At 37.1% G+C, this 22,753-nt stretch overlaps 1 protein-coding gene across 3 annotated transcripts in view; it reads left to right on the forward strand.

Moving 5' to 3' along the window:
* Nucleotides 1-22,753, forward strand: part of LOC131437852 (WD repeat-containing protein 47) — a 228,282-nt gene that overhangs the window by 1,795 nt on the left and 203,734 nt on the right. The window lies entirely within an intron of this gene.

Here is a 22,753-nt window from a genome sequence, read left to right on the forward strand (position 1 = left end):
TGGATGGATGGAGAGACCGACTCATTTCAAGATTGATTTTCAAAAAGGGCGAATGCGGTTTTGCTGACAATTCCTTTATATCATGATAAATGATATGAAACTGTAAATTGTACAAAAATGGCGTCCAAGAAGAAGTTTTAGGAAATCGATTGGACACTGTCAGAAAAATATTTATTAAATAAAAAGCTGAACACTTTTTCAAGAATTAGGAACCCAACCGAAACTTAGGCTGTGAACCATTTCGCGGTTAATTTTAACTTTTGGTTGAATTCTGACAATTCTGAGTGGTTATTTTGTGTCGAGTAGTTAAATTTAACTAAAATTGCGGTCCATTTCAAAATTTGACGGACGGAAAGTTATTTGAGTTTATTTTCCACTGGAAATAATTTCAATTAAAGAATTAATATTAGAATTTGCTTTGCAAAATTTTTTTCAGTGTCGATCTGTCAAAAATAACCATGCTCTCGAGCAGGGTTATTTTTGACAACATCAATTTAACCGCTCGAGTGTCTCATTTTAACCAAAAGTTAAAATTAACCGCGAAATGGTTCACAGCCTTAAAACCCATATTTTGGTGCAAAAATCGTTAGTGCGATATGAAAAATGATGAAGCTACAGCTGAAAACATTGACCAACAGTTGCGAAATTTCAAGTTTTGCTGATTTTCACAAACTTAAATTCATTGGAAAGGTAATATGATTCTTGTTTTTTTTTAATTTTATCTGGATCCGATTTCTGGTTCCGTGATTACTGTGAATTGTGTGTAAAAATAATGAAAGTGATTCGGGAGTTACAGTCTAATAAGTAAATAAACTATTTTTAAGAGTGTGTTTCCATAAAAGAAAAAGTAAAGAGGAAGTTTCTTTTTAGACTCAGTCAGTCAATTTTACAGCAGTTACAGGTCTTGATGATCACTTCGGTCATACTGGACTCTGGTTACCGGTTTCGAATGAGCCGGGTCAAAGCGGTAAAAAACTTCAATACAAAACTAGCTTCTAGTTTACTCAGAAATGGCGGAACCGATTTTTTGAAATCGTCCGTGAAAGATAGCTTGTGGCATTTTAATAAGTTTTTTTTCAGATCGTTGAGGTAAAGTAAAAAAATAAATGGCCCTGAGTGACTACCTTGAGGGGCTCCATGGCAGACTGCGAAAGGTGTTGTTATGCGGTCTTCGCAGTTTTCACTGACATTGCACGACCAATTAGATAAGTAGGGTGGCATGTGACTGGGAAAACCGGGACAAAATCGGGAATTTGGTTTCTCCGGGAATTTTAGTGCAATCCTGGGAAAAATATTTACTGTTTTTACTCAACAAAGCAACACCCCCATTTTTGCGTTTGAGTGAGAAGTATAGTAAAAATGTAACAGGTTCTATGTTGAACAATCTAATTGGAAATTTGGCTACACCCCATGTTTCGTCCCACGATTTTTCAAGGGTTTAAGGATTTTAGATCAATCATGAAGCATCTGAGCTTTTCTTTAAACTTACTAACGATTACTTTAATTTCATCATACTTTGTCTCAGTAATGTCATTTTGAGAAAATATTTGTGTCCTGCTCATATTTGGGTCAGATATTGATTTAAACAGGATGTTGTCGACTTTGACACCGTTTGTAGGGAGTATTTAATTTTCTTCTTTGAGAACTGGAGGACTTGTAAAGAACCGTAGAAATGTTTGGAATCTGCTTTGATTTGTTCATTGAATCTATGTTTAATTTTCTTTTTAAAGTACTGAGCTATGGATTCCAAGAATGTTCATATTGATGTCGACGAAGGAGGAGTTGATGATGGAAAAATTAAATTTTAACTAATATACGCCTAACTTCATTCATGTAGTGATTTAAACAATCTATTACTGTATCGATATCAGCTGAATTTCCCAAAACAGGGTTTCACATTGTTTTCGGTATGAGAACTGTATCCTAGACGATTAGTTCTAAGGTGCTAGAATATAGAACTAATTGAATTATTCATTGCTTCATTTGAAATCCCAAATGTTTTTGGTAGATGACCTGAATCAGACTCTATTTGCGTAATCAGCTCACTACAAATGTTCCATTAATTTGATTGAACCAGATCAATTGTAGAAAGATTTGTCATAGAAGATCAACTAGTTGGGTTATTTTGAAATACTTTCAGCGATCATATTTCTGATTATTCCACAGAGAGATTCTCGGCATTTAGAACTCCATTTGAAAAAAATACAGGGTTGTGTACGAGACACGATCGATCATAATGACATTAAAAATGCAATTTTGAAACTCTCTCATCACCAGATTTAAATAGGCAATGAGAGAGCCGATACTTTAGCCAAACGTGGTGCTATTGAGGGTAAAATTTATGAGAGACCGATTGCTTTCAACGAATTCTGTAGCGCGTCTCGCCAAAGAACACTTGCCAACTGGCAAGCTTTTTGGGATAAAGATGATCTGGGTCGGTGGATGCACTCAATTATTCCTAAAATATCGACAAAGACAAAGGTTCAGGTGACTGGATGTGAGTAGGCACTTCGTGTGATGTCCAGACTCATGTCCAATCACTACGGTGAAGGATTAGCTGCCCCCCCCCCCTCTCGAAGAGACTAGTAGTAAAAAATATCTTTTGCAATAGGCGTCTTAAGTTTAAATAACTGAATAATTGGTTAAAACAACTGAGACAATTTTTGTCTTCATGCATACACGTAACTTTACTGCGATTGTGTCATTGCTCAGTTGCACGAGTGACACCTCATTGAAACGTTTCATTTTCCGTTTAGGGTGTATGCCACTGCTCAACTGTAACGTTTCATTACTCGTTTGAGGTGCGTGTCTTTGCTAGATGTCGTTGCTAAACTACCAGCACGATAAATCAAAAATGACAGTTTAGTTCAAACAATAATCGATTAGTTGCACCAAATTTTTACTAATTAAATTCAGAAAAACAACTAAAAACACGATTTTTTAATAATGCCCATGCAATTGTTTGTAAGTACCAAAAATACTATGTACAGCATCCTATGCGTGTGCTTATGTTCTCAGATAAATGAAGCCGAAACATTATTGTTGAATATACCAAACCCAGTAGCCTCTTCAATTCGTGATCCGTCCGTGTAAAATATTTTTTCAGAGTCAATATACCTGAACTTTCTTGTAAATATTTTTGGGATTTCTATCGAGCGTAGGTGTTCCGGGATTCCACGCACTTCGCGCTGCATGGATGTGTCGAAAAATAAAGTTGAGTCAGGGCCATTTAGGAGGCTGTCACGGATAGGAATATATCTTGAAGAGTCGATTTACTGTGACATATGGTTAAAATGTACTGTCATGAATCTTGTTTGAGATTGAAGCTCGACTAGTTTTTCGAAGATACTAATAACCAGGGGATTAAGTACCTGACATCTTATTAGCAGTCGCGATGACAGCTCCCAAAAACGATCCTTCAATGAAAGAACTCATTGTATGTGTCGAGTGCATGCAGCCTAAAGCAATTCGCAAACAACGATACTGAATTCGCTCAAGTTTGATAATATGAGAGTTTGCAGCGGAAAGAAACCAAACGCATCCATATTCCATCACTGAAAGTATCGTTGTCTGATACAATTTTATTAGATCTTCCGGATGAGCACCCCACCAAGATCCCGTTATTGTTGGAAGAAAATTTACTCTTTGTTGGCATTTTGTTATCAGATACCTAATGTGTCCTTCCCACGTGCATTTGGCATCAAACCACACCCCGAGGTATTTGAAAGTCAAAACCTGTTGGATCATTCTTTCCATCATATGAGGCTGAAGCTGCGCGGGATCATGCTTTCTAGAAAAGACGACCAGCTCTGATTCGATACCCAGATGAACAGCCCAAACGGACAAGTTATCTAAGATATCTTGCAATGGTTTTTGCAGATCAATAACTTTGGGTCCAGTAACTGAAAACACACCATCATCTGCCAATTGTCTTAGTGTACATGGGGTTACTAGACAACTGTCAATGTCATTCACTTTAAAATTATAAAGGAGCGGACTGAGGCATGAGTCTTGCGGGAGACCCATGTAGCTAATTCTGATTGCTGCCAAATCGCCATGTGAAAAATACATGCACTTCTCTGACAAAAGGTTGTGCAAATAATTATTTATAATCGCAGGAAGTCCGTGTTGATGGAGCTTGTCTGAAAGAACATCAATGGAAACTGAATCAAATGCTCCTTTAATGTCTAAAAATACAGATACCATTTGTTGTTTTTGAGCGAAGGCAATTTGGATGTCAGACGAAAGTAATGCAAAGCAATCATTCGTCCCTTTATTTCTACGGAAACCAAACTGAGTATCTGACAACAAATCGTTCGTCTCGACCCAAGTGTCGAGACGTCGAAGAATAATTTTTTCGAACAATTTTCTGATGCAGGACAACATTGCAAGGGGTCTATCTGAGTTGTGATTGGAAGCTGGTTTCCCCGGCTTTTGAATGGCGATCATTTTCACTTGCCTCCAGTCAGGCGGGACAATATTCTGCTCAAGAAACTTGTTGAACAATTCCAACAAACGTCTTTTTGCAAGGTCGGGCAGATTCTTCACCAAGTTGAACTTAATTCTGTCCAACCCAGGAGCGTTATTGTTACAAGACATGAGTGCTATGGAAAATTCCATCATTGAAAAGGGGCTATCAATGGAACCATTATTTGGAGAAGACTTCTTCGACCATTTTTATTAAGCTGTCGCTGTCCAACTTAGGCTCTTGGAGGAATATATACCGAAGCAATGCAAATGTCCTTTCCTTTAATGTTTATTTGACAAGCAACAACTTCTATACTAGAAGTCGAATGAATGTTTAATCTATAAAAGGAATAACATTTCTTAATTCCTAAAAGCACTCTACCATACGGGGAGTCTCTATCGAGACGTATAATGTTAAAGTCATTAAAATTTAAAGCTATGTTTGAAGTAAACCAGGTTTCGCACAAGGCAAATACATCACAATTAGGACTATGCAACAAGTCTTTAAATGAATCAAGTTTTGGAATGATGCTTCCACAATTCCACTGCAGGACAGTGATTGAATCATTTGCGGCGGATGATAAATTATCCATCAAATGATACAAAGCCTGAGAGAGCTGGCCATTGAGCTGATAACTGTTTCAAAAAAGTTCTAGCTATTGGAAGGAATGCCGTTATGATGGTCTTTAGAGGTTCAGAAATATTAAATGCTGCGAAAATCCATTCTACAATTTCCGAAAACTTCAGTAATTCTGATGGTGGCTGTGAAACGGAACCCACTGGATTATTGTCTTTTCTTGTGCTAGTTCCTGGATTTATTTGTGAATTTGACAAACCAGGAGGCACAGTTTTTGGTTTTAAATTTGACTTTTTAGATTTAACACGGGTATCTTTTTTGAAGGTGTAATTTTAGGTGTCTTTTTTGGTATTTTGTGGATTGGTAATCTTCTCTCAACAGACCCTTGAGGAGTGACAAACGAGGTATCTTCACTGTTTCCGTCAGAGTCAGATTCCTCTGGCTCCGCAAGATTTTAAAAACCGTTTTCGGTTTCCAAAGGTTGGACATAAATGATCGTTTGAAGCATTTCTGCATATGTGCGCTTAGACTGTGCTTTAAAAGATAGCTTTATTTTGTCCTTACGCAACTTAAATGCAGCGCATACTGAAAGATCATCATGAGGACTCTCCCCACAATAAACACCTTTTTTAATATCTTTATCGCAAAGCTGATCCTTATGAGGCCCTTGACATTTTATACATATAGACTTATTACTACAATAAGTAGCTGTTTGTCCGAATTTTTTACTCTTCGTGCAATTCATAACATGCGATACGAAAAGCCGAACAGGAAGACGAATTTCATCGATATAGACATGGCTAGGCAACGCAGATCCGGCAAATGTTACTCGAAACGAATCTGAGGGACGATAAGATTTCGAATCTAATGAAACGTTTAACAATCCATTTGGCGGATTTAACTGACTTCAGCTACACCGATTTCCGAATTCCGTTTTCGAAAGTATCGAGAATACAGATGGTAAAAGAAGGCAAAACGAATTTAATGAACAAAAATTTAAATTAAAATAAACTTATGGTCTCATACATAATTGGTGAATTTCATCTGATTTCGACTTCCAATTTTGAAATTACAGGGTGATGAGTTTTTAAAATTCAAACCATCATTGAAGACAACCAAAAAATACCAAAAAATCTTCAAAGTTGGGCTCAAAACTATTGCAATTTATTCGTCATATTGATTTATGGCCTTTCGAACCGTTTTGCGTTATGCTGGTTCCCAGCTCTGGAAGTACCATAAATAATGACTAAAAACTCTAAGGTGAAATTTACTTCGACATCTGATGGAATGTTCAATCAATTGTCGTTTAGATTCAAATTCGATCCGATTTGCAGTTCCAACACGGGAAAAAATTCCGATTCTAGAACTGAGTAAAACGAGTCATGATTTGGGTAAAATAGTATATTTTCATGTTATGATAATACACCATGAATAAAAGTTCTCGGATCATGATCCATTTGGATTGATTTCGCTGAAATTTACGCGTAACGCACTTGACGTTGTTATGTATTACTTCAGGCGAGTTTCTGCTACGATGGTAAAGACTGTCCCAGAAAGTATGGACGCACTTTGATTTCACTGTAAATAATTCACAAGTGTTAGATATTCAAATTTTATTCGATATACTGATAATATTAGACTACAACAACAGAACATTATTCTCAACATTTGCTACTTAGCCATTGTAGACTAGCTGGCGCACCTTCTTGCGAACGTTCCTCATTAAATTCCGTACAGACTTCTTGGCGACAAGTTTTGACACTTTTTTCCAATCTTTTTCGAACTGTTGAATAATTTCGGCTGCCGAGACATGTTTCCTAAGATGTGCCTTCGTTAATGCCCAAAATTCCTCAATTGGTCGAAGTTGTGGGCAATTTGGTGGATTCATGTCTCTTGGGACGAAAGTGACATTTTTGGTAGTATACCATTCTACCGTAGATTTCGAGTAGTGGCAAGAAGCAAGATCTAGCCAGAAGACAACAGGATCCTTGTTGCCTCGAATCATGGGTAGAAGTCGTTTTTGTAAACATTCCTTGATGTATATTTCACTGTTCATTGAAGCAGTGGTGATGAAGGGTTTCGAAATCGTACCGCAGCTACAAATTGCTTGCCAGACCATAGCTTTCTTACCAAATTTTTCGACTTCAATCGATGTCTCGGACTGATTCAACACTTGCCCTTCTCGCACCGTATAATATTGTGGTCCCGGAAAGGATTGGTAATCGAGTTTCACGTAGGCTTTGCCGTCCATGATTATGCAGTTCAAGTTTCCAGCAAGAATCGTATTGTACAGCTTTCGAATCCTCGGCCTGATCGATGCTTCTTGTTTCGGACTACGTTTTGGTTGTTTCTGCTTCTTATCGGTTCGAAGATTCAAACTTAATTTAGCACGAAGAACATTTGACTTCGAAGTGCCCACTTTTTTGGCCACATCCCGAACTGAAACCTCCTTCTTTTGCTCGAACGCCTTCAGTATACGTTTATCCAACTGAGGGTTAGCAGGACCTTTTTTTTTCGACCCGTTTTCGGTTTATCCTCAAAAGTGTTATCCTCACCGAACTTCCTGATTGCATTTCGCACGGCTTTTTCACTTACTCCTTCCATGTTTGCTATCTTTCTCAGTGACAGTCCGCGTTCTGTGCACCATTTGTACACAATTTTTCGACGTTGTTCTGCTGAAAGTCCACGCATTTCGAAACAAAATAATGGGAACGAATAAACAACTGCACAAGTGGTTAGAGAAGAGTGTAAAGAAAGAACGCAGCCATAAAAATTGACAGATTCTGAACCATTGCGAAATGGCAGCGGTTTTTGGTTGCGTCCATACTTTTGGGGCAGTCTTTAATCTTTGCAACATAAATTCAGGCGTTACGTTTTAAAATATGAAGATTTCAAATATGAATTATATGGAATGGTGTGATGAACTTTTTTTTTGCGATTTCAACTAATGTCCCAAATGATGTACATTTGAATAGCGAAACAGTGAAAAGTACGACGATTTTTTTTTAAATATTGATCAATAATAGTTGAAATATTATGTTTTTGAAAAACGACGACGCCTAGAATAACGTGTTTACTTGCGTTCATTGCTCCAGTTTTTATTTTGTGAATTAAAACACTTAAGTTAAACCTCATAAAAACAAACTCTATGTGGAATTCTTGCAAATATTCGCGGAATGATTTTTCCCTTTTTATCAAAAAATCATTTGCAAAATCGTCGTATTTAAAATACTATGGTGAATCAATACAGCTCGTGTTGTTATATCTATAAAACAAATCAATCAAAGTGGTTGAACAAAAAAATCTTTCTGATTTTTGTTAGACGGTGTTTCAAATTCACAGTCGAATTTATTTTTCGGGCTACGCTAGCTCTCGAAATATTATTCTTACAACAACGGTCACATAAAATATGTAAGAATGCATTCAGATATATTCATACAGAGTGTAAGTGCCATATTAAAAACGTAACCGTGCTAAGTCTCTTATGATGTCAATTTTCGGTTCATTGTATCAGCCGGTAGGTAAAACAGAACAATTATGAAATGAATATGCCTCATTCAAGTAAACAATGTCTGCTTTTAGCATCACCGTTAATTTATTTAGTAAACCATCACATCACTTGAGGCATAGGGTTCAAAGTGATATCCGGGTTGAAAATTAGAGTTACGAGCTTAGAAAGAAATACATTCCTCAAGTAACGCAATTTCGGACGACGATTAATTTTCATTGGAGAAGACTTATTGCTCATGGTTTCATGAGAAGTTCAAATGATTGGTTTCATAATTTTCTAATAATGACAGCAGTTTCTTCCCGTGAACATTACACGGCAATGAGTGATTAAAATCTCAAACTGCCGCTTAGAACGACGGTCATTAAAATAATGTCGTGAGAACTAAAACACCGAAGAATATTCATACGAAAAACACATGCGGGTTGTAAGAGAAAGGTATAATCTCACTGCTAGGTGGATGAGGCACGTTTTCTTACCAAATGTTTATTCGATAGGATCTTCAAATAATGAACACGAATTTAGCGAGGCACCTCTCGCCGATGATAACGCAAATAGGTGAATAATTTGTTGCTAATTAGTTACGGTAATTTTGAATTTGTTGCTCAATTTTTTTTAAATTTTTTTGAGTACTTCCCTAAGCTCATATGAAGTTAGCAAAGCCCCCTTCCAAATATGCTTCAAAACAAATCGTAGCCAAATGAATAATTTGTTGTTAAGTAGTTACGATAATTCTGAATTTGTTGTTCAATTTAATTTTTTTTTGAGTACTTCGCTAAGTTAATATGAAGTTAGCGAATCCCCTCTTTCAAATATGTGTCAAAACAGATCGAAGCCCAGTGAATAATTTGTTGCTTATTAGTTACGGTAATTTTAAATTTGTTGCTCAATTTTTGTTTTTATTTTCCTGAGTACTTCGCTAAGTTTATATGAAGTAAGCGAAGCCCCTCTTTCAAATATGCTTCAAACAGATCGAAGCCCAGTGAATATTTTTTTGCTAATTTGTTGCTAATTAGTTACGATAATTTCGAATTTGTTGCTTATTGCCATGTGGCCATCTGGTTGTCATAGGTAACAAGTGATTTTCACGGAATTCTTGTATCCTGACCGAATGTCACATAAGAATGTATAGGCCTCTTCAAGCGTAACAAACGTACGCCATTTAGAATACCGGGGAAAAAGTTCTTCCACTTTCCTTTTTCGATAGAGAGAATCTCTCCGTGTTGGGACATAGTTGTACGAATATAAGAATCGGTGACGCTTGAGGGAAGATCATGCACACGCACTTCTATAGCACTATCTTCCATATATACTGGTATGTTGTACTTGATATTTTCATGCTCCACATAGTGCACATTATTATTGTCTTTAGCGAATTGAATTGCATCCAACTCTTTATAGAACTGGATGTAAACAACATTATTCGTCTTATTGCATTGAAGCAAATGCACACATTTAATGTCAAGATGCATTTGCTCTTTAAGTTCTCGTATCGAAGGTCGAATTTTGCACTGCCTGAAGTCAACAATAATCGTATTCTTTTGTACCGGTGGTAGCTTTTGTTCGTGTGGTTCACTCATTTCGAGATCGTTCTATTGTTCACTACACAATACTGTACTTGGTTTCTTCTGTCTCGAACGTAAGCGGTTTTGTTTTATCGACTGACTTGGACTCGAAACTCGTCTTTTTCCACATCTTGATGAAAACTAGAACTCGTCTGACACGATCACCTGTTATTCAACCATTAGTGAATAGATTGTCATGAAAATTGGTATTCGGCCTTCTAGAGGCTTGTTCTCAACAAAAATATTCCAAATGTTTATTCGATAGGAACTTCAATCCATATCTTATTACGTATGTAGGATTGGAAAGAAAACTGGTCATTCCGCCATTTCTCTCTATTTTACATTTGAAACTCAACTGAAAAAAAATTAACACAAAAGCTAAATGTTAGTGCATCCATCCAAAATTTTAAAGTTTTTCTGCTTGGTGGGCAGTTGAAAGAATAATATATTCAATAGTGTTCATTCGACCAAAAAAGTTTTGGAATTCCTGGATTAGATTAGGAGAAACTCTTTGTGCTAATAATCGCAAAACGGTTGACCACACTTACAAGTTGAAGATAGAACACCGAGAAATTGAATTCAGTTGGGTTTTCATGAATACCCGTAGGGAATGAATCCCACAAAATTTGTTATGGTCCAGAAATTTGCTATTACTTAACCTAATTTTATGCCTTTGAGAGATTCAGACGCCCTAAGCTAACAAAATACATCCCAAACCAAACAAAATATGTGATACATCAGGTAAATAGTAGTGCTCTTGTTATGCTACCTACTTTCGCTACATGTAAAAAGTTTACCAATTAAAAATCCCATTTGGCGTCGACACGGTCTTATTTTCATATAGCATTTAATTTTACTATTTTTTTTCTGCTCACACGGAACCGTTCGCTCATGTGAATTACTGCTCGCTTCTACCATTTCCATTTCCATCGCAACCCAATTCCGACTGTTTAAATCGAACCGATCGTGCTGCCGTGTGATTGATTAATGGTGGCCCTAATAGGCGCAGTAAAATTTGGAAGACGAGAAAAATCCGAAAAAACCCGAGTTCGGTTGAGTTGGTCACCGCATCGCATCACTGGGGCACACTGGGCTGTTGCAGTGAATTGCAGCAAATGCGTTTCCATCAGTATAGTAATGAATTGAATGCACGAGCCGCTTGTATGCGCTTCTCATTCCGCTGCATTAAGTTTTCCGGCGACGAAAATAGGGTGCTCTGCGTCGGAACCGGTTTATCGTACCGAACGGCATCGGCAAAGAGTGGCAGGCGTCGTCGTAATCCGACCAGCTTAAACTTACCGTTTTTTTCTGCTTTCTAGCAATTTTGTACACTTCTACGCCCAGACTAGTTTGTTTGGATGCTTTAAGGGCAAGGTCATTAAAGCTCGAGCTTGTTTCGTGGTATTTTTTTCTAATCTGTTTGGACAGTTCCGATTTGGAACAGGTTGTTTGAACATTCCGTAGTTTTTTTTTACTTTGAAGATGATGTTTTTTTCCGTTATCACTAACGGTTGATGTGAACTTTAATTCTACTTGTGATTAATTTTCTTTAATGCAATGACTAGAGTAAGATTTTGTAGAACTTGCATGCCTTCGTTAAATGTTAAAAATCCTTTACAATGGAAGCCATACGCTTTCATTTGTTTTACAGTGACAGATTGCCAATTCTTTTGTTACTTCAGGTGATTCCAATGGCCAAATCCGGGACTCGGCATTGTCGAAGTGAATTTATATGACCATCAATTATCAAGTTGACTATGTTCGAAGATCAAATGGCTGTCATTTCTGGTTCTGTAAATATAATGGTATAAGTGACGCAACCAACAAAACGCACTATTTGTTCTCTGCTCAATTATCCCGTAGATGACTGAACCGATTTCATCGAACTTAGACTCGTTTGGAAACAACTATTGGTTTATTAAACTGATTTGAAATTCAAATGACTGTTGCTTACGGTTTTGGTGACATAATCATATAAGTGACGTAAACGACAGAATTCATTACCGCTCAATTTTCTCGGATATGGAAGAGCCGATTTCAATAAATTTTCGGCTTATTCGAGACTAAAATTGGGCTGTAGGCTATCTTTTCTAGTTCCAGAGATATAATCGGACAAGTGACGACATATTTTTTTTTATCCGTATGATTATTTCAGAAAGTAACCAATGATCACGTTCAAATGTATTATTTTTGATACGCTTGGTTTGAGAAATTTTGTCGAATTTTTGATATTTGCTTTCGTGATCTACCGGGATCAATCTGAATTAATTGTTATCAGAAATAAGCCTTTGTGTGGTATAATTTGGGTCACAAATGATCGTAAGAGGCAGGTAAGGTCTTACACTTTTAAGCAATCATTTACTTTTCCTTTATACTTTCTTATAGTAAAACATGTCAATAATACTCTGTGACATTTTCAAGCCTATCGGAACAAAGTTCTGGAAGTTATGGGCCTTACCTTTTCTTATTTCATACTGCGAAGAGGCAAGAGTCCGGCGCGCAGGCCCAAGAGTTTTGCTTCTATTGCTTGAAAATTTGACCAAACATTCTTGAAATGTTTTATTATAAAAAAAGATAAAATATGATTTTTCGGAAGTGTTAGACCTGAAAAATGAATTGTTTCCTCCGATTTTAAAGATAATAAACTTTAATAGCGTTTTTTCTCGAAAACACGTTTTAAATTTCCGTGTCCATCGTCATCTAAAAACTATTCCACCAATTATTTTAAAATTTTGCATACACTTTCTTCATATAAAATACCCAAACCACAACGTTTTCCTTTCCGTTTTCTGTTACTTTGGGGAGGTTTTACAACTACGAAATGGCAGTTTTTTTTTCATTTGATTTTGTATAATGTCGACCAGTAGCAAGATGACGCAATCGCCTTGTTTGAAGAGGAACTGGCTCAACGAACGTCCCGTAGCAGAACTGCTCTCGGTGCGGATTGATCCAGATCCAGATTATAAAATTATGAATAAATCGATTGAATCATAAGACCTTTCATTTGAATCTTAGTTTGTCAACATTAATTCAGAATCGAGCAAAACTGAGAAATCGATCTAATTTTCATGTTGATGTCTTTGATCGTTCTGATGTTTCTGGAACCGGAAACCGGAACAGTGTATTTTAATGGCCATCAACTAGCAAATCATACAAACTGATTTTTTTTTGTTTTTTATCATTGCTTTAAATTACGGGTTATTTTTGTTAACACTCATCACTCTCTAATTCTGGAACTGGAAGATGAATCCAGAAAAAATTGAATAGAAACCTATGAAACCATAATATCTTACATTTGAATTTTGTTTGGTGAGAATCGGTCCAACTATCTTTGAGAAATTGGTGTGAGTTGCTTATTTTAAAGTTTTTGACTGTTACTTCCGATGTCGCTGGAACCGGTTTAGCCGAAGTCATCTTGCATGACCATCAGTTAACAAGATCGTTGAACTAGAATAGTTTTGAACCTCGTTCAAGAGATTTCATACGTATTTTGCGTCGTCACTTTTAATGACGGCTTGAAATTAGCAAAACTCATCAATTCATATCTCCGGAACAGGAACTCGTACCCAGATTAAATTAAATTGAAACTTATGCAGTCGTAAGACCTTTCATTTGCATTTAAGTTTGTTGGTCTAACAGTTCGGCTGAAAAGTTCGTATCGTTTAATAGAAACACACATTTTTTTGCCAAAATTCGTTTTTATTATTCAACATAATTGCCATCAGAGGCGATACAGCGATTATAGCGATCTTCCAACTTTTCGATACCATTTTTGTAGTACGATTTGTCCTTTGCCTCAAAATAGGCCTCAGTTTCAGCGATTACCTCTTCATTGCTTCTAAATTTTTCACCAGCGAGCATTCTCTTGAGGTCTGAGAACAGGAAAAAGTCACTGGGGGCCAAATCTGGAGAATACGGTGGATTAGGGAGCAATTCGAAGCCCAATTCGTTCAATTTCAGCATGGTTTTCATCGACTTGTGACACGGTGCATTGTCTTGATGAAATAAAACTTTTTTCTTCTTCAAATGAGTCCGTTTTTTTGAAATTTCGTCCTTCAAACGCTTTAATAACGCTATATAATAGTCACTGTTGATGGTTTTTCCCTTTTCAAGGTAGTCGATGAAAATTATACCATGCGAATCCCAAAATACAGACGACATAACCTTACCGGCCGATTGTTGAGTCTTTCCACGCTTTGGGTTCGGTTCATCGCGTGCAGTCCACTCAGCTGACTGTCGATTGGACTCCGGAGTGAAGTGATGGAGCCATGTTTCGTCCATTGTTATATATCGACGAAAAAAATCGGTTTTATTTCGATATAACAACTCCAAACACTGCTCAGAATCATCAATTAGTTGTTGTTTTTGATCAATTGTGAGCTCACGCGGCACCCATTTTGCACAAAGCTTTCTCATATCCAAATATTCGTGAATAGTACGTCCAACACGTTCCTTTGATATCTTTAGGGTGTCATCTATCTCGATCAACTTCACTTTACGGTCATTGAAAATCATTTTGTGGATTTTTTTCACGTTTTCATCGGTAACAGCCTCTTTTGGACGTCCACTGCGTTCATCGTCTTCGGTGCTCATATGACCAGTACGAAATTTTGCAAACCACTTACAAATTGTTACTTCGCCCGGTGCAGAGTCTGAATAACATTCATCAAGCCATTTTTTGGTATCGGCGGCACTTTTTTTCATCAAAAAGTAGTGTTTCATCAACACACAAATTTCCTTTTTTTTCCATTTTTTCACAATAACAAAGATAGCTTCACTCAAAATGCAATAACTCACAAACTAATAATCAGACAGCTGTCAAATTTATACACGTATCTTTTGAAGGTTGGAACTAATTGAAAATGGTATGGATTCAATTCTAGTGGTGCCCGCTCATAGAAACGATACGAACTTTTCAGCCGATCTGTTATCTATGTCTAAAAAACCGATTTGAGTTTCATATGGATGTTTTGGAATCCTACTCCCAAGACTTCCGGAACCGGAATCCGTCGATCCGATATAGCCGTAGTGAGTTTGTACGTTTATCAACTAACAAGTCGTGTGCACTAGAAAATTTTAAAAAATTAGCCTGTTTTTTCCTCATTATGTATAAAAGCACACTTCTGAAATTGTGGTTTTTTGCTCATCGCCCACAGTAGTTGCCTTCGAAAGCTATGCATTTTTTCTTGTTGCCACCAACTCACGAACATTGTGCATTTCTAGAAAAGATCAAATCATGAAGCCATTTTTCCACATCTTCATATCTAGTGAAGTACCGATCTGATTAACAAGTGAGTGCGACATCGATACAAAATGAATGATAGTTGGAAGAGGCCAAATCTGGGAAGTTTTGGCAACAACAACAAAAGTTCCTAGCTGAGTCCAAGAATGATGCTTTTGACCGCTTGCACTGTGTGTGCGGAGGCGTTGTCATGCTGCAAATTGACTCATGTCGAATGATCGTATATATTTTTGGACGAAAAACAGTACATTTTGCGTGAAAATTAAAAAAAAACAGACTTTGAAAAAACAGTGCATTTTGCAGTATGCATTTAATCTAAAAATAGTAAGTGAAAACAAAAGCGAATAGTTATCAGATGATTTATTTTCATATTCTCAACAGTTTAACAAATGCACGAATAAACCATCAACAAATTTTTGCCCAAAAATTCAGCTATTGTTTTTGAGCAAACAAAAATTTTGAACGGTGATTGTGATTTAGTATATTTATTTTGTGGTGACAATTTTCTTTTGTTTCAAACCAACAAAATTTAGCAAAATCGGTGTTACGCGCTCTGAACAAGAATGAATAATGAAAATACCATGACAAACTAGAGAGTATTCAAATTCACCACGTGTTGTCACTTTTCTTTATGACATTTTGTATTACGGCAAATCAAAATTCGATGCGTTGAAGTTTTAAAATACTGTAGTAATTTTTTTGGTATGAGAAATACAGTACATTTGAAAAGGAAAATACAGTACAAATTAAAATACAGGACCAATTAAAATACAGTACATTTAAGAATTAAGACCATAACCAGTGGTCGAAACGTCGGGCAGTATATAACAGCCGTTCTTATTTAACAGACCGCTAAAGCTAAAATCATATTTAATGCAAAATATTTGTACGGTCGTACTAATCATCTTTCAGTACATTTAAGGATAAAAAACAGTACGCAGTATTTGAGTCAAAAATGCAGTACAATACTGTAAAATACAGTACGGTTACGAGCGTTACTCATGTCTAGTGGAAAATTCTGTTCGTTTTTCGAGTAAAGCTTGATTTAATTCCATCATTTGCTGTCGGTCGTAGTACAAGATACTGTTTTGAATCAACCAATTGTACAACATCGTTTTCCTTCCTAAGCGATTAAGTTTTGCAGTTCATATTGATGTGGTGAGCTAGCGTCGATCCATGATTTTCTACGCTTGTGGTTCTCAAAATGAATTTTCCTGCTATCTATCATTCAGCTCACGAGGAACCCATTTTCCCATCTTCTGAATCCTTCCCATGACGATGCTTGTCTTGAGAACTAACGTTTAACCACTTCGCCATCGATTTTTGAGTTTGTCTTTCACAATGAAATCCCACCTTTTCAATTGCGTAAACCCACATTCACAAGTCGCAAACGATAGAACATGCTCCCCGAAAGTTTAATCGAGCATTCGATGGGGCTTGGCAGTACTGTTTTTTTTTTCAAAATAAAGTATTGAATCAATACTTCCGGCAAATGCTGTGTACATGGTAATAATTTCGACGAAAATGAAGAAATAGGTTTTGACCTATTTTTTTCCATATTGTAATTAGACTTACAATTATTATGAATCAAATTAAACCATACTCTCATTTTTTTAAACGATACTATATATGATTGTGTCAGAAAACTCGATGTTTCTCACTATTTCTAGGTTATGAAATTTCATTAATTCCCTATAAGATCGATCTATTGATGTTTCGAACGGTGATGTGAACCACGTTCCGTAAATCATCGACAGCAGGACTGACGGAACTTAATTGAACATCTGTGGCAAACGGCAAAGTAATCGTTTTGTTTTGTATGGCACCAGCATCAGTCTAGCAAATATCGCGACAGCCAACCACCAGTGCCACGATTAGCTTTCAATCAAACACTTGATCCCGGTCACATCGTCGAGTGTCTGTGTGTGTTATGTGGTTTGCGAATAATAAAAGAGTGTTGCTTTCTTTTCCCCGTTTTTTGGCGGTCACTGTCGGTTCGGATTCGGATTCGGATTGGGCACTCGTATGCACTTCCCCCCAGGCCGGCCGTTTGCTGACGCGGTGACCCAGTTCCGATTCATACAGTGATCCGCAAAGAAAGGCTTGTAGAAATGCATGTTTGCGAAAACACAAAAAAAAAACGGCCAACGAAGAGGTGAAGGCGAATTTGGAATCGCTCAAAAGCAGCTGGATATATTTTTTTTTTTCCATAAATACGTTTATTTCTTAAGGCAGTTTACATAAGTTTTTCCTTGCCGTAGCATCACTTTTACATAATATTCTTATCCTAATTTAATTCTAACATAGTCACAACGTTTTGAATTTATTAAAACATATTCTCTTATAGCTTAAATATCATCTTAGGTAACTCGTCATTAATTATGAAATCTACTCGGAAATATTATTTGAACCAAACGATTAACTTCTATAAATTATAAAATAAGCTGTTATTTTCAGACATTTTGTTGATAATTTCATAAACTGTTTCGAGTTTGTTTGTATCATTACATAATTTTTATTCTAATTTAGCTATTGGTTGAACTCATGGACGCAGCTGGGATCAGAACTAAGTCTTAAAAGGGGCCTTTATTAAATTGAAACTCCAATTTTCTTTATGAAATGATAAATAAGTTTCATGTATGAAAGGTCACGACAAGCAAGAATGTCTCGAACTGGGATATTGGATAGTCTACCTTGGGTACGCAAAGAATTTATTAGTTGAGATCTGGCATCACGATACTCCACGCATGTCCAAACGACATGATCAATATCCCGATAACCTTCTCCGCAAGCACAATGATTAGTCTCGGAGAGCCCAATTCGAAGGAGATGTGCATCTAACGTGTAGTGATTGGACATGAGTCTGGACATCACACGAATGAAATCCCTACTCACATCCAGTCCCCTGAACCATGCCTTTGTCGATATTTTCGGAATAATTGAGTGCATCCACCGACCCGGATCATCTCTATCCCAAGATGCTTGCCAGCTGGCAAGTGTTCTTTGGCGAGACGAGCTATAGAATTCGTTGAAAGCAATCGGTCGCTCATAAATTTCACCCTCAATAGCACCACGTTTGGCTAAAATATCGGCTTTTTCATTGCCAGGAATGGAGCAATGAGCCGGGACCCAGACTATAGTGATTAGATAATTATTGTTCAATAAGTCGTTCAGGCACTGTTTTATTTTGCCCAGGAAAAACGGTTCATTTTTGCCAGCAGCGTTTGAGCGAATGGCTTCAATTGCACTCAGACTATCTGTGAAGAGGAAATAATGGTTTGGAGATAATGTGACGATTACACTCAAACTATAATGAACTGCTGCTAGCTCTGCTATATAAACAGATGCAGGTTCTTGAAGCCTAAATGAGGCCGAAACATTATTGTTGAACATACCAAACCCTGTCGCTTCTTCAATTCGCGATCCGTCCGCAGCAGCTGGATATATGATAATGAGTGTAATGTAATAATTGATGTAATAAACCGTGAGCAAGGTGAGAGTTGCAGGTGCAATAAAGTAGAAAACTACATCGAACAAGTTTGGTCAATGCTGTTGGGCATGTGTTCCAGGGCGTTTATAGCCGTTTAGTCGCTTTAGGTTTTTTACATAGTTTTGAGTATATAAGGAATTTTTGAAGCATAACTTTTGTATACTGACAGCTTAGATTAGGGAGAATAACTTACCGTTCAAGAGGAAGGTCAGTTCCGAAACGTTTGAATGATTCTTGATTCGTTGTGAAGAAACCCTGCTTTTAAGAAAAATCAATCGATTAGAAGAATACCTTGATTCGAAATTCGAAATATCATTCGTGAAGTGAAGTGTGCGTCATCAAATCTTGATGACAGCCAGAGCAAGAGCTGGATAAATTCGGAAGCTGAGTAACGGACTACGAAACGTTTGTAGCGTCAATCTCTTTGTTTTTGGAATGTTTCATTTAAGGTCTGCGTTGTTAATTATGAGAACACCACTGAAGCTCTGTGCGAAAACGACTGTGACTTATTGTGTAAACTTATGACTTTTTATGTAATCTAACGATAAACGAAAATTTATTGTGATCAAATACTGCACTGAAAAAAGGTATTTGCTGATAACATTAGCGAAGTGTTTGTATGGTCCAAAATGCCATCAAATGGTTTGCTAAAAGCTGACTGATATTAAATTGATAGGTAGAAATTAGGGTTACCACATGCGCGGGCCTCGCCCGGCAGTTTCGGGCCTAGAAGTAGCTGCCGGGCTGCCGGACTTACTAAAAATCTGCCGGGCCGCAGCAGTACGACCGACGACTTGCTAAAATTCTTATCCTGTTATGGCGCAAAGTTATAATCATAGAAAGATTTGAAAAAGTTATATATGAGTTGAGACAGCGAAAAACGAATTATTTTTATTTTGCAGATAGGATTCGAACTTGTCCACCTTCTTCGATTCCTGGAAGGCACACTGCTTAAGCTCTAAAATGCCAAGGGCTTTTTCTAATTTTAAATAACGACTAACTTAAAACTTAGGTAATGTCGTCGACTCGGTAGTATCATTAGGTAATGTCGTCGCAGTGGTCGACTTTGGCAGATTCAGCCTTCAGCCGGTGATCGGAACCGGCCAGTGGATTGAATATATCATGAGAGTCATCCAGATGGCGTTTGTATGTATCTATCTTGGTCGCCTCTCTTGGTCCGTGTGGGTCCGCGGGAAACACCCCCAGGCTACGAATACCCGGCGGGTGGCCCGCATGCTGTTGATAGACTAGAGCGGCCTTCCGTGGGCGATGATGGTGATGTAATGGAAGAGAATAAGAAAAAATATACAGAGCAGTAAATATTGGCGAAAACGGAGTAAAAAGGGGATATGGGAACGAAATGACTAAGAACGACAGAGATCAAATTAGTTGACATCGAGATGGTGAAGAGACGGAGAGGGGGGAAGCGAAAAGGTTAATGACAGCAAAAAGATCTTGTTAGTTCCGATGAAGATGGTGGACATATGAGGAATCGGGATAATCGGCGGAAGTTAGTGTCGAACCTGCAGGTAAAAATCATTCTTAGCCACAGTTGAAACAACGTCGATAAATAGGAGGAACTTTCTAAGCAAGATGTAACAGATTATACAGATTATATTAATGTGTTCAAGGTAATGATATATGAGAAGCATATATGAATTATCCCGACTCGCCAACACATCCCGAACCGGAACCTCAGGCGGTTAAAATAATCTATTAATCATTGCATTACGGTATTTTTTTCAAAACTTCACAGTTACAGCATTAGATGATTACATTTATCAAGTTCGAACGAAATTTCGTACCTACCTCTTGATAAAGTGCATCAGTGCCTGCACAAAAGAAGCAGACACGGAATTAGTACATTTTTTTCCTTTTTACCCGTTTTAGCTGGATGTCCTTGACTACCCAGTCGTGTCGGAGTCACTACATACTTTGGAATTGCCCAGTATTCTTCGATTGGTCGAAATTCCAGGAAATTGGGAGGATTCACTAGCTTGGGGACAGCATCGATCTTGCTGGCATCATATCACGCTAAAACCACTTTGTAAAAGATGCTAAAAGATGGCTCTCCCCCTATGCTTGTGGATGAACGACAATACACGTTTTTTTCAGGCATACTTCGATGTAAACTTGGGATCACTACGTCGAGGATGTGACGAATGATTCCGTTTCATGCCACCTGAGCTTAAAATTTTCACGCATACGCAATGAAAGAATCCAATCCAACATCCTCATATTCGTTATTTTACTATCACATTCGTAAATGACCGACACGAGAACAAACGAAGAGAAACGAAGCATTTTCGTTTCTCATTGAAAGTAAAAAAAAAGTATAATTGCCAACGTCCCTCTTTCCTCTATGACAAGACGAACTCAAACTAATGTCTGTAGGAAGAATCAACAGAATTTTAGTTCTCATTATTTCATCGATGTATTTAAAATCGGTGACACTTGGCTATAAAGATTGTCTAAAATATGATAAATAGAAGTAATTACATCCCAGAACTTCTTTGGGAAGCAAAACTACAATAGATTCGAGTACCAACAGGTAAAAATCATTGTGAATCGTTTTTTGTCATTATCGATTCTCAAAGCTTTGGTTGAATATCAACACTGCACAGTATGCGATGGGACTGAAAACCGAAAATGACTTAAAGAGCAAATGAAAACAAGAAAACAGTTTTGAAACTATACAGAAAGAAAAAATAAAACTTACACGACAAGTAAATCGATAGTACTATGAGATAGACATCAATTGAAACGAAAATCTGATTTAAAACCATGATTGATGTAAAATTACATTAAGATTCATTTAGTTTTGCATTGAACAAAACTGTATATTTACAAACCGCTTTGTTTTGTAATGTAACTTTCCATCCAATTGCCTGCTCCAAATATGTGCATGAAAATAAATGTAAATTCACAATATATTTTAATCCGTGTACTGTTCCGTTTTTGTTGTCGATTGCACATGGATTTCGATTTTCATAGTTTGCAAGCGAAGAGTGACATTAATTTCTCGTCATTTTCGTCTATTTTAAGTCAACGAATATGACATTTATTAGTGCTGCATGCCACAACTGCAAATCGCTTGCCGAATAATGGTCTTCTTCATGAACTTGTTGGCAAACATGTACTTTAATCTTCCCGGTACACGTCCAGCAATATAAAGCTTTTGAGCTTTTTTGATTTTATAAAATCGAGTTTTTTCGCCATCTATCAAAGTGCGGCCGTTGTGTTTCTTCAGAACACTGTCATTAACGAGCCTTGTACGTCTTTAGCTATGGAGTTCTTCTTCATGTTCGGATGTTTACTGTCTGTACGACTTGAAGGTGGCAAGAATGCTCCACACCGTTTGAAAGTTCCCAGGTTTTTCGTAGGTCGTTCGATTCCTCTCCATTCCTCTTTGGAAAACCCGTTTAAACATACTTAAATGCAAAAACCGGATAAAAACATGGAGAGCAAATACCGGGCTCGAATTTTGCAATGTAAGAATCACTTAATTTTTTTTTTGCAAAAACCAGTAAAAAGGTCTTTTATCCGGTTTTTGCATTCAAAATTTTTACCGACTGCCGCTGCGGTAAAATAGTGTTGATCAGGTAGCCCGTAACAAACAAGCAAACCATGCCTCGTGCACAGCGGTAGTTGATAAAAATTTTGCATGCAAAAACCGGATACCAAACATTTGTTCTGGAAAACCCGGTTTAGTTTTTATCCGGTGTTTACATATCAAGTATTTTTGTCCGGTTCATGCATTCAAAGTTTTTTTTTTGTCTGATTCTTGCAAAAAAGATATTTTCAAGTGATCCTTGCATTGCAAAATCCGGACCCGATTTTTGCTCTCAATGTTTTATCTGGTTTTTGCACTCAAATATACTTAAACGGGTTTTACAAATTAAGG

Source organism: Malaya genurostris, chromosome 3, assembly GCF_030247185.1.
Source record: "Malaya genurostris strain Urasoe2022 chromosome 3, Malgen_1.1, whole genome shotgun sequence".
NCBI classification, from domain to species: Eukaryota; Metazoa; Arthropoda; class Insecta; order Diptera; family Culicidae; genus Malaya; species Malaya genurostris.